General features: G+C 41.4%; 1 protein-coding gene and 1 non-coding gene across 2 annotated transcripts in view; one reads left to right on the top strand and one right to left on the bottom strand.

Moving 5' to 3' along the window:
- Positions 1 to 12406, bottom strand: part of AUH (AU RNA binding methylglutaconyl-CoA hydratase) — a 1941763-nt gene that overhangs the window by 542822 nt on the left and 1386535 nt on the right. The window lies entirely within an intron of this gene.
- TRNAT-UGU lies at positions 8166 to 8238 on the top strand. Its single transcript has one exon. It is a non-coding gene; the product is annotated as a tRNA-Thr (tRNA).

Below are 12406 nucleotides of genomic sequence, written 5' to 3'. Positions count from 1 at the left end.
AATAATGATGCCAAGAAGCTTGGTGTTAGGAACGATTTCAAGGAGGTTGTTGTTTTGGCTCTGTATGGTGAATGTGGATTTGTCAATGGAGTTTTTGGTAGGGGAAAAACATTAGTTTGGTTTTATTTGCATTTAGTGCCAGATGGTTAGACTGCATCCAGGTTTCTGTTTTCGAGAAGGCTAGTTGGGTTTTTGCTAGGAGCTTGGAGGGGGAGAAGGCTGAGCAGATGATTGGTGAGTCATCTGCATATTGGATGATAGATGAGTCTGGGATGGATTGGTGAAAGTTGTTAATGAATAGGTTGAAGAGAAGATGGTCAAGAACAGAACCTTGTGGAACACCTGTGGGTGTGGTTAGGAAGGGGGAGGTTGAAGTTTTCCATTGGACAGCTTGTTGGCGGTTGGACAAGTAGCTGGAAAACCAGGCTATGGTGGTGGGAAAGAGGTTTAGGGTGCAGAGTTGGGATATAAGTAGGGTGTGTGAGATGGTGTCAAAGGCCTTTGACAAATCTAGGAATAGTGTGGATACGAACTTGCCTGAGTCATATTCGAGGTTTATGGTCATGGTGCTGCGGCCAGGGCGGAAATCATGTTGGGTGGGAGAGAGGTGATTGTTTAGTGTTAGCTGTGTCATGAATTGTGCTTGTATTGTTTTCTCTAGTATTTTAGGAGGAGGGGAAAGGATGGCAATAGGCCTGAAGTTGGGGGTATCAGTATTTTTGCCACCTTTGTGGAGGGGGATAAAATAAGCATGGCACCAGATAGAAGGGATGTATGATTCTTGCATGGATCTATTTATAAGAATAGAGATGGGATAGGCAATGCTGTTTGCAGACTGTTTGAGGAAGGTGGGTGGAAGGTTGTCGGGGTCATTGCGACAGGGTCTGAATTTGAGAAGAAGTTTTTTATAGTGCTTGTGGGGATGGGCTTGAGGCAGAAGGATGTGGAGGAAAGTTGATGATTGGGGTGGTGGTTGGGGCAGGAGGGAGTGGTGGTGGAGGAGGTGGGTGGGAAGGAGGCTGATAGCTTAGCTATGCCGTCTATGAAGAATGAGTTGAACTGGCTGGCTGTTTCAAGGTTGGGGACTGGGCAGGGGTTTTCTTTGTTGCCAGGATGCAGCATGGATGAGATGGAGTCCCAGAATTTTTGGGGATTTGTTGAGTGCAAGGACTGGAGTTTGGAGTAGTGGGCTTTGTGGTCTTTAATTATTAGTTTTTTTTGTGGAGTTTCGTAGTTGCCTATACTCTAGGAGGGTGTTAGGGTTATGGAAACACACCTGTCCACAAACTTCCAGAGTATGATATAATGTATCCTATCCTATCCCATCCCAATTGGGGCTTAATAAGCTACCTTCGGATGATGGTCCCAGTGGTACCAAGCTAGGCAAAGTAAATCAAACATTCTTATTCCCAGTGACAGCTACCAGCTCAGCCTGTGGGATTTCTAGAGAAGCTAAAGGACAGGCATATGATCTGCCTGTGTCCTGTGCCTGTCCCTAGGCTTCAACTCTGTGACTGTGACTGGTAGACCTCAAGTCTGAAGTGCCGAGGAGGCACTCTCACAAAATGACCAAACCATGGTGATAGACTCCTCTCAGTCCAGAGGAGCACTGGCTGTACTGTGATAGCCTTCAGAAATGCTAAGTTCTTCACTTAGTCACAAAGCTTCAATGCAAAACACTTCATTTTAAGTGCAAGTATGTGTGATCTCATCCATTTGGTCCCTAAGTAACGCTTGTGACCACAGGTAACTACTGAGACACAGACTGACTGTTTAACTGGAAGCTCTACCCTGTGGCATGCTTCTCATGTCTTCAACAGAGACCGATACAATGGTATGGTACTCATTAGGTGGTCAATCTCCTACTCCCCTCTACCTTTGCTCATGCATAAGATTCCAAAACATTTAAACTCCTCTCCAGGAGTGGCTCCTATCCATCACCTGCATGCAGAAATACACTCTTCATAGTCTCTGAGTTGGAAATGATGATATTTATCCCAGGTAATTCATACCCACTATATGTGGCACATGGCAGACTTTAACTGTCATTATCTTCATATTTTTTAAACATTCAAGTGATCTGAGCTGCTATGAACATATAAATAAAACAAACTGGAGAGACAAATTCCTTATCTAAACATTTTCTACATCTCCTTCAATGATTTTCTTTCTAACTTATTTCCACTGTGTAGATCTGGTTTAGTTGTTTCCCATCAATTTAAATTTCAGAGTTGCCATAGGCACTTAGAAAACCAGAGTTGTCTTCATGTCAACAAATAAAATTTAATAATGATGGTCTGAGAAAATAGGATGCATTATAGAACAGACAAGGCACATCATGCAGTTAAAACTTCAGCATGTACACTTTACCCCACTCCACAATTCCACCACTGTGAAAAGAAGTCTGCCAGAAGATGTTTACTACACAAGAACAGACTCATATAGTCAAATGATGAGTTATACAACATCTCGGGCTTGTCGAATGCAGCAAATATATGCATATAGGTATGTCTGTATGCTTGTTGGTACATATGTATGTCAGCCTGCCTGAATATTATTTCCCCATTCATGCTGCCATGCCAGGAAGTACCTTCTGTCTCTCCTCATACTTACAGACTCCTGTGCTTATACTTACAGAACAATTCAATAGTCGACAATTGTATTTAAATACGCCACCAATACATGTAACACCGTATGGATTGCAGAAGGAGTCATTACTGGGCACATTGTGGGTGCTGTGAAGAGCACTACTGGCTGATGACATCAAAGATTGAAACTATACTAATTTTATGAACTTTAATCTTCCTTTGACTTAGGAATGGGGTCCACTCTCATCATGGTATTAGAAACCCAAAAGATTTGGAGAAGGATTGAAACAATTCAATACACATCTTCATGTATACAACATCTATCTACTCAGGGCAGCTTACATCTTTGATTTGCCTTTTTTGTTTTGCTGTTGTTATACCAAAAGCAAAAAAAAAAAAAAAAAAAATCATAAATATTTCACTTGTCAAGACAATGTTTCTGTTACTACATTTACAATAAGGTCTACAGCCCATTGGGTGGGGGTTCCACTGACTGAAAACACCTATGTCCCAAAGAGTACTTAATCTGTCATTGTCATCACAGGATCTACAAAGATAAGTAATTCTGAAGACTGTGTGTGCCTTGTCAAATACCACTCTTCAAGATGTATCCCCAATACTTAAAATAAGGAAAATATATCAGGCCAGGGATGAACTTGTAGTTACCCATCCAATCATCACAGTTCATCTTGACCAAGGTAAGGACTCACATGCAGGGACAATTTGTTCCAGAGATGGCGTAACAATTGGGTAAGACATACATCTTTCCAATCTGTTTTATTTATATGTTAACAGTGGTTCAAATCCTTGACTAGAGTGTTTTTATAGATGTTCATCCTGTGAAGATTAGAGATCCATTAGGGTGGAGTCTTTGATGGCACAGAATGGCAAGCATAGATCACCACTCTGGAATATATTAGAAACAGACTATAGGGAAAGGGCTTCTAGTCCGTCTTGGTAGCTAAAGGTTTTTAGGCCAATAATCTTCTTTATCTTGGCCTTCTAGCTTCATGTTATATCTGGCTTGGTACATGCCAATAGGGGCACTGCACTTCATAGATATAATTAGTGCAAATTGCAGTGGGACAACATCCTTTGACCAAACTGAGATACCTTTGGAAATCACTTGTGCTAGACAGAAGGATTTCCTAACTACTGTTATCATGGTGGACAAACGTAAGGGAGTTGTTGACGCAGGTAAAGAAATCCATGACTGGTATGCCTATATGCAGTGGGGTATTCATTATGCAGCAGTTGCTGATGAAGGGTGTTTCCCAAATGTGACAAGGCTATACCTTTCGGCATTTAGTCTGAGCCTTTTCTCTGGCACCATTGGTTTTGTAAGGACTAGTTTTTACTGAGGTGCTTCTGTCTAGCCATCAGTGAATTTGGTTAGCCATAGGTCAGTGTTTGTATTATGGACATCAAAAAAGCATACACCAAAAAGGAGAGGTCACAGTACTGAGGCGTGTGCTTCTTCACTGCTTACCTATTTTCTGAAGCGGCACCTGACACCTTAAATGTGTAAGGCCCACCTTTCAACCAGTTTGTAATTCATCTTACCATGTAAGGATCTGCTTTTAGTTTGTTTAGCTTATTTACCATACCAACATGTGTGCAATGCTGGGATTGTGTCTTAACATATTAGGTAGTAACCCATTAACAAAATATAACCTTTTTGAAACTGTGATGTAGTTTCATGGAATACAGAATATGAACTAACAGAGGCGCAGAAGGTCATGTAACATGCAGATGACAGACATATTACAGCTAAAGATAGACACATCGCTGTTAAGTGTCTACATCATCCTCAGGAATAAGAATATACCACCTCATCTCACTTGCCTTGTAGCAGTCATTGTGAGTGCCAGGCGGACAGCGTGCATGTTAGTATCTGAACTCTCTGAAGTTTTGCAAGGAAACCGCAGCCTTCTGGGTACCAGCACTACATGAACAGTCAGGTGGGCTTCTATGGGACAGCCTTTATCACTTTACGTGCCCAATGCCTGAAGCCTCTTTTTTAATAAGCCCAGTGCAATGTCTGACTTACGTCTGTGCATTATGTTGGTTTTAATTGTATTTTGTGTACTTCTTGTTTTGCATGCATTACTTTGCCATACTGCAACTGATCCTGTCTCATCTCTGTAAATGTGAAATCATACCTCAATCTACACATCTGACAGCAGACAAACTAAAAAGAAAAAAAGTCCATTCACTTCTGCAGTGAGGAAATATTCTTGAAATGGTCTGTTGATAGTTTAATCAAAAGTATGTTGCTTGAAAGAGATGAGGAATACAGGAACGAGTGAATACGACACAGAAAAATCAGAAAGTTGTTGAGGATGCATAAAAAAACACATACTGGTGCATTTACGGAAACACAAATTTGCTGTGGCCGTGTAGGGATTATCTATTGCTCGAGAGTTCTACAAGAAAATAAAATACACTGCAGCATGGATTCAAATAAACTTAGAAAACATTGGAAACCTACCATAAATTAACATCACAAAGAATTAAAAAAAAAAAACGTTTTTTGTTTCAAAGTTGTGCCACCAGAAGATGCTGTTTCTCTTCATATTAAAGTAGATAATGTATTAAGAAACTGTTACACAACTGGTTTGGATTACTTTTGAGTAGGTGTCAGAGGTCAAGTACTTCACAGTAAGATGAAGCAATTCCAGTCTTCATTTACTGAAAACAGGCTCAGCACTCTGGAAAAATTCATATGATTATTAGGAAGTCACTGCACTTTTCAAAATAAAGCCATGCAAAGTCAAAGTGCTGTGATCATTCTACACACTGCGATGTGTTTGCATTCCAATATTGAGTAACTCAACAGTATTTATTTTATTACACCATACATCATTATGCATAGCTTTAATTCCATTTCTTCACTTTGTAAACAACACAATTACACTTTCATTGGAAATTTAATGGACAGTATAATCTCTGTGCACCTCCCTGGACAAGCGCTGCTTTGTGCAGAGTTTCTAGTGTGTGAACCAATAAAAATGAGTTCAATAAAACTAAACCTGTAAATGCACCATCAACAAAACAACATATGAATACATAAAGATGTGCATGCGTCATATGTAAGAGTCCAGCAGATCTTTAGACAGTCCCATAGAGTATCAACAATCTTTCCCCTCAGTCTTACTCTTTATTCTGTGTCCTACCTTCAACTGTCTCTTAATTCCTAACTCTTTGAGATAAATAATCAAGGTTACTATCACTCATTCTAAGCAACATTTTCTTATCTCCACTTCAGTTCTGTTCTCAACAATTCAGGCATGAGGTCTCTGTCCCCACTCTATTTTTCTTTTAGTAACAACCTCTGTTTTAACTTCAGTATTGCGTAAACCCGTATCACTGCTGTGATTCCTTGTCTCTCCTGCAGGCTACACCACTATTTTAAAGTTACTTCTGTGGATGGGTTTATTGGCCCTCAAGCACCAGCAACACTGTTTGTTAAAACTGTAACAGCCTTAATCAAAAATCCTTCGAAACTGGGTAGAACCTGAAGACAATACCTTATTGGAGAACTGCAGTTAATCGGATCCACACTCCACAGCTTCTGAAAAGCTGTATTTAGTGAACAAGGGAAATCATACATGCATACATAAATAACACAAAACAAAACTAATGTCATTAACTGCAATATCAAAATGAGAAGGGGGTGTGTACTTGTGTGCATCTGAGTTTCTATATGTGTATGAGACTCTCTGTGAATGTGTGTGTGTTTGTGGGCATCTGATTATCTGTATGTATGTACTGATATTATAGCAATAACCCACGCCTGGGTGTGGGTAATGCTGGATTTACCACGGTTGGCGTGGTTTGGTCCCGAGGGCGAAGCCTGAGGGACCAAACAAAGCGAACCGTGGGTAAATCCAGCATTACACCCAGAAGTGGGTTATTGCTATTATACAATGACATTATTTAAGAAAAGAAATAATTACTTTTCTTAAATAATGGTATTGTATAATGCCTGTTTACTGCCCTTCCGCAGCTGTCTGGTATTCTGCGGCAGTTCTGATGTACTGCGCGCCTGCGCAGTACATCAGAGCTGTGGGCAAAAGCAACGGAGAACGCAAGATATCTCCGTTGCTTATTTTAAAGCTGTCTCGCTATGTTAAACCCATTTAATACAGCGAGACAGCTTTAAAAAAAAAGCAATGGAGATCGCAAGATCTCCGTTGCTTTTTACACACTGTCGCTATGTTAAAGGAGTTTAACATAGCGAGACAGCTTTAAAAAAGCAACGGAGATCTCCGTTGGCTTTTTAAACCTGTGTCGCTATGTTAAACTCTTTTAACATAGCGAGACAGTGTTTTATACTAACGGAAAAAGTCCGGGCGACCGGACCTTTTTCCGTTAGTATATTGAGGGATTTACAACGGGCACGCTGGTTGGGCTGGCCAATCAGCGTGCACATTTTGGGGGAGGCATTGTATAATATTAACTCTTTCACACCTAGCCTAAATGGAATTTCACACCTCCTAACACCTGAAGAATTCCTGCCTGGACAGCCTTTGCCTGAGCTATTTCAATATAACAATACACAAATTGTACATACCTCAGAAATGCTACAAGTTAACAAAAAAATTAAAATATAAAAGATAATTAGCAGATACTCTTCCTCACAATGGTGATACTGAAGTGTCAGCCAGACATAGTAATAATTTTATGTTTAACAATTAATTACATAACATACATTGATTTATTGTAATTATGCAAACAAGTAGTAATATCTCTGTAACCATATTAAACAGACCCCAACTATCAGTATGATTTTTGTTCAGGCAGATGTGATCTTCATTTGGTCAAACTAGACTTGTAGATGCCGTTCCATTTTTGAGATGTTTGCATAATTATGAATACTATACATATCTGAATATTTAATGGGTAAATAAAAGTAAATATCTGTCATTCAGTGCTGGTCAGACACCAACTTTCATTGCAAAGATTTTAGTCATTGTGTATACGTTCAGTTCATACCATGCCATCCTATGTAAATACCCTCTGGATGAAGTTACTGATGTAATTATGAACATGCCAGACACTCATAATATTTCCAGGAAAAAAAATCATACTTTTGTGTTACCAAGTTCCTCACTCATTTGATGAGCCATTCATTATCTCTCTAGTGACTGGGCATGTGAAATACTGATTCTTAATCCATTCAAGTGCACAATGCCAGAGATATGTACAGAAATATGAATAATTATCAGCCTAATCACTCATAATTCTCATGTTACCAAGCCCCTCTTATGTGTGCAGCCTAATTCCCTGTATTTACCACAGCAGAATTACTGCCAACAGCATGAGAGGCATACAGCAAAAGCCAGCTGCCATGTGACCCTGAAAAGGATAATCTGAGTATCACAAAATGAGTGAATAAATGAACACAATACAATGCTTTGGAGGAGACAGCATTTACATGAAAACTTATCAGAAGGATACTACACTGTATCTGCTAATGCCCCCGCCAATGTGTTAAGTTTTTTGGTGTAGCGCATATAGTTGCAGGCGCCAAACTGCAGGGCCTGGGGTTTGGATACACAAAAAGGTTTTTCAGGTCTTGTAGCTCAGGGGTTAGAGCACTGGTCTTGTAAACCAAGGGTCATGAGTTCAAATCCCATCAAGGCTTCAGCTCATACTTTATTTGGGCTGAATTCCTGGGCCAATAACCTAGTAACCACCTATGGACCTATATACTCAAACATTTCTGATATCCCCATGTCTTCTGGTTGAGTATAGGTGATGCCATCTACAACTAATTTCTCACATTGTTGGGTGTTGCCCTTAAGACTGGACATAACTAAGAAAATGCCTTATGGTTATCCTTAGCTTTGGACACTATTTTTACCTTGAAGTCTGCTTTCAGATAATTGAGTAGTACCCTGATTCACTTGTTTAGACTAGTGAGGGAATTATTTTTCTGTTGTGCACATTCCCGTTAACAGGATTTTCTTTCTTTTGTTGTGCAACTTATTAATACTAGGGGTCCACCAGGGTGGCTTGTTTTTGTGGTTTGACCTGGGTTTATTTCAGTCTGGTATTGCCGTTTTCATGTAGCTGTTTATATGGTCATGCAGGGCTTTTGTGCATGCCTCTATATAGGTTTCTGTGTTTTCTGGATTTGGGGGGGAGCTTGGAAGCTAGCTATGCCATTCCTTAATAAGGGGTAATTTTCCTGAGAGACGTTCTTAAAGGTTTGGGGATTAGTGGAGGGACTAGTTTTACATTTATTTCAAGGGAGACTGCTTTGTGATCTGATCTTACTAGTGAGGTAGTACAAAACACTGGGAGGGGGATGCATCACTCTCTCATGTCTGTGAGTACCAAATCTAGGATATTTGTTCCCCTAGTGGGATTGAAGTCTAGCTGTTCCAGGTCACATGAATTTACAAAGTCAAGAAATCTTTGGGCCTGCATGTTAACTGGTTGAGTATGCCACCCCATTAATGGAGGGGAAGTTAAAATCACCCATGACTATGGCATTGGCTGGATGGTGAGTAATTCTAGTAACTTCAGGTATGATGCATGGGTTTCTTGGTTCATAGGTGTGTACTAGGCTAATGGCCCTGGGGCCTTTAAAAGACTAGCCATAGGATTACCCTGGCATAGTGCCACCTGACCTTAGTTCCCAGTGCCTCTGTCAAGTAGAGCCACTGGAGTTATCCCCAGGGTGAATTTTTTGTTTCCCATCCACTTATCAAGACTTCTCTTGAAGAGGGTCAGCGAGGTGCTCTGCTTGACATGTATGGGAAGTCTGTTCCATAGCATGGGCAGTCTCTGGGATATGAACCTGTCACTTCACCATGTTCTGTTAATTGTGGTAATGAGGCTGAGGTCTCAGGAGCATGTGATTTCTTTAGATGTAGCATTTATAACAGAGCTGGGTCAAACATGGCTTTGTAAGTCAAGCAGAGACCGCCTCTATGTAGGCGATATGAGACAGAAAATTGTTGGAGTCACACTGTGGGTTCTATCTGTGAGCCAGTTTGCAACCCACCTAGTACAGGGGTTGATGTCAAGCTTAATGAGTTTTTCTATGATTCTTGAATGGGGAATGGTATCAAAAGCCTTGGCCAGATCTAGGTAAGCAGTATGAACCACCTTGCCTTCATCCACAGCTCTGGTGACTGACTCAAAGAAGTCGACCAAGTTGAGCAGGCATGATCCACCCTTCACAACCCCAAACTGTGTGGGATCCAGAGTTTGGAGATTTCCTATATCCTTGTTTATTAAGTCCATGATGATGCATTCCATAGCTTTGCATATCAGACTCATCAGGCTAATGGGGCAATAGTTCCCAGGGTCTGTAGTCACTCCTCCTTTGTGGAGAGGGCTGACTGTAACAGTTCGCCATTCGGTAGGGACAAAGCCTGAGGTGAGGCTGTGAGTGAACAGGGCACACAGGTGAGGTGCCAGTTCACTCTGCAGTTCATGTAGAACACAGCCAGGGATATTGTCAGGTCCCATAGAAGCTGTACTCCTGGCCTTGGACAGTGCTGTTTTAACCTGTGCAGCAGTAATACTGGGTTCCTGGCAATCTACTGGTATAGTGATTGGTCCTTTGGGGGGTGAGAGGGGTACAGTTGGCACTGAATCTGTATAGTGGCAATATCTGTTGGCTCAGTATAGGAGGTACCACTGTGCAGTAGCTCAGAGCAAATATGGGTATTGCCGTGGAGATTCTTTACATAACTATAGAAAGCCTTGTGGTTGTCTTTACTATCTGCTGCAATTCTGTTTTCATAGCTAGCTTTAGAGGATTTGATAAGGGATCTTAACTTTTTGTTGAGGCTGATAAGGGAGTTTTTCCAGTCTTGGGACTTCACCTTATTCCGCATCAGTTTCCTCCTTCTGTTGTGGAGTTTGTTTATGGCAGGGGACCACCAGATTAGCTTCCTTTTTTTGGAGGAGAGTGTCTTGGTTCTATTAGGTATGGAAAGATCCATGCATTTGCGTATGTGTTCACACAGTGCACTAGTGCATGATTCTGCAGTCACGCAACTATTCTCCATTTACACGGGTGCCGTGAAGTTAGCCACCTCTGTTTTTAGAAGCCAAAATTTAGCTTTGGACAAGTTTTTCATGGTGGTTACCTTTGCGGGGGGCTGGGGGGGAGGGATGTGGATTTCCAAGGTGATTAGTTTGTGGTCAGATCTAACCAGGGAGGAGCTGACTATTGGTGTAGAGCAATGGTCGTCCATGTTAGTAATGACCAGGTCAAGGATGTTGCTACCTCAAGTGGGGGTAAGAACGAGCTGGTCCAGAGCCTTGGAATTAATGAATCCCAGGAAACGGGCAAGTGTACTGGTACATGAGTAGTTTAACCAGTTAACGGAGGGGTAGTTGAAGTCGCCTAGTAAGAGAGTGTTAGGTTGGACCCTAATATTCTCCAGGGTGCTTAGGGACGTGGAGTGCGAGTCTTGGGACATGGTTGGGGACCTATAACAGACTACGACCTGAATTTCTGTCAAACCAAATTTTAGCTGCACCTGAAGTATCTCTGATGCGTTATGTTGGGCTACCAGTCTGGAGGTGTGTGCATCATTTATGAATATGGAAACACCACTGCCTTTGGAGCTTTGGTCCAAGTTTTGGGGCCGAAAGGTGTGTAATGAGTTATAGCCTAGTACAGGTGCAGGAGTGCTTTCTGCTGCCCTGAACCAGGTCTCTGTTACAGCACAAATGTTGATGTTTTCCATTTTAAGGAGTGCTTCAAGCGAGTTGCATTTTGAGATTTTGACTTTTAGCATTGAGCAGCATGACCTTCAGATTGCATTTGTTTGTAGCTGTTATGGTGGTACTTTGGTCTTTGCAACACCTCCTAAAAAAGACACTATAGGGGTGGCAAGAGCCTTGGCCAGTATCCGGAAGCCCAGGGGTGACAGATGCAGGCCATCTCTGGCAAAGCATCGAGGTCTGTCAATCATGTCCTCCCAGGCAGACAGATACTGGATCTCCTTAGAATGACACCAGAAACTAGCCAGTTGTTGAAATCAATCACTTTCTGATTGTACTGTGGTATAATTCTGGGTGATGGTAGGATGCTGCTCAGGGGTAGGGTCATACCCGCCTGGGCTACATAATCCAAGTCTAGAGATGGGGGGGTAATGAATTTTTCCAATGGTTAGTTGGACATGGAGTTACTGAAGCATGTCATATCGTTTGAACAGCCTTGAGATATTATGTAGATAGATACACCTTCACCTTTAGCGCTTTCATGTTCAGTAGGTGGTCAGAACATACAAAAGGCTTTATAGCCATGCACTGCCAGAGTGCTTTCTGTGGCTTTGAACCTTGTTTCAGTAACTGAAAAATGTATAAAATGGGCACTATGGGGATGGATAATGTTTTGGCCAATATCCGAAAGCAGACAGGTGAAGAGCATCCCTGGTAAAGAAACGTGGCCTATCAACCATGTCCTCCCAAGCTGACAAGTATTGGACCCTTTTGGAATGACACCAGTAGCTAAGCAAATTGTTAAAGTTATTTCTGCATTTTCTTTAGTAAGACTAATGATCTCTCATAATGACTAGAGTGGCTCACACAAAAGGCAACTAAAATACAATGGCCAGTATTTTGAGCCACTGTTCAGTGCTGATACACAGCCCAAACCACATAACAGAGCCAAGCATGCTTCATAATGGTGCCTACAGCGCGTGGAATAATATCATACACTACTATGCTCCTGAGTTTAGGAACACACCACCAACATGGGACTCGGAGACTACACTATGTATTGTCTTCCAAAATTTATAATAATAACTAAACAAGTAATACAAATAATATAAAATTAATAG

This window comes from Protopterus annectens, chromosome 11.part0 (assembly GCF_019279795.1).
Source record: "Protopterus annectens isolate FY-2018-M chromosome 11.part0, PAN1.0, whole genome shotgun sequence".
Lineage (NCBI taxonomy): Eukaryota > Metazoa > Chordata > Ceratodontiformes > Protopteridae > Protopterus > Protopterus annectens.
Note: the sequence above shows the minus strand (reverse complement) of the source record. Positions and strands in the feature narration are given on the sequence as shown.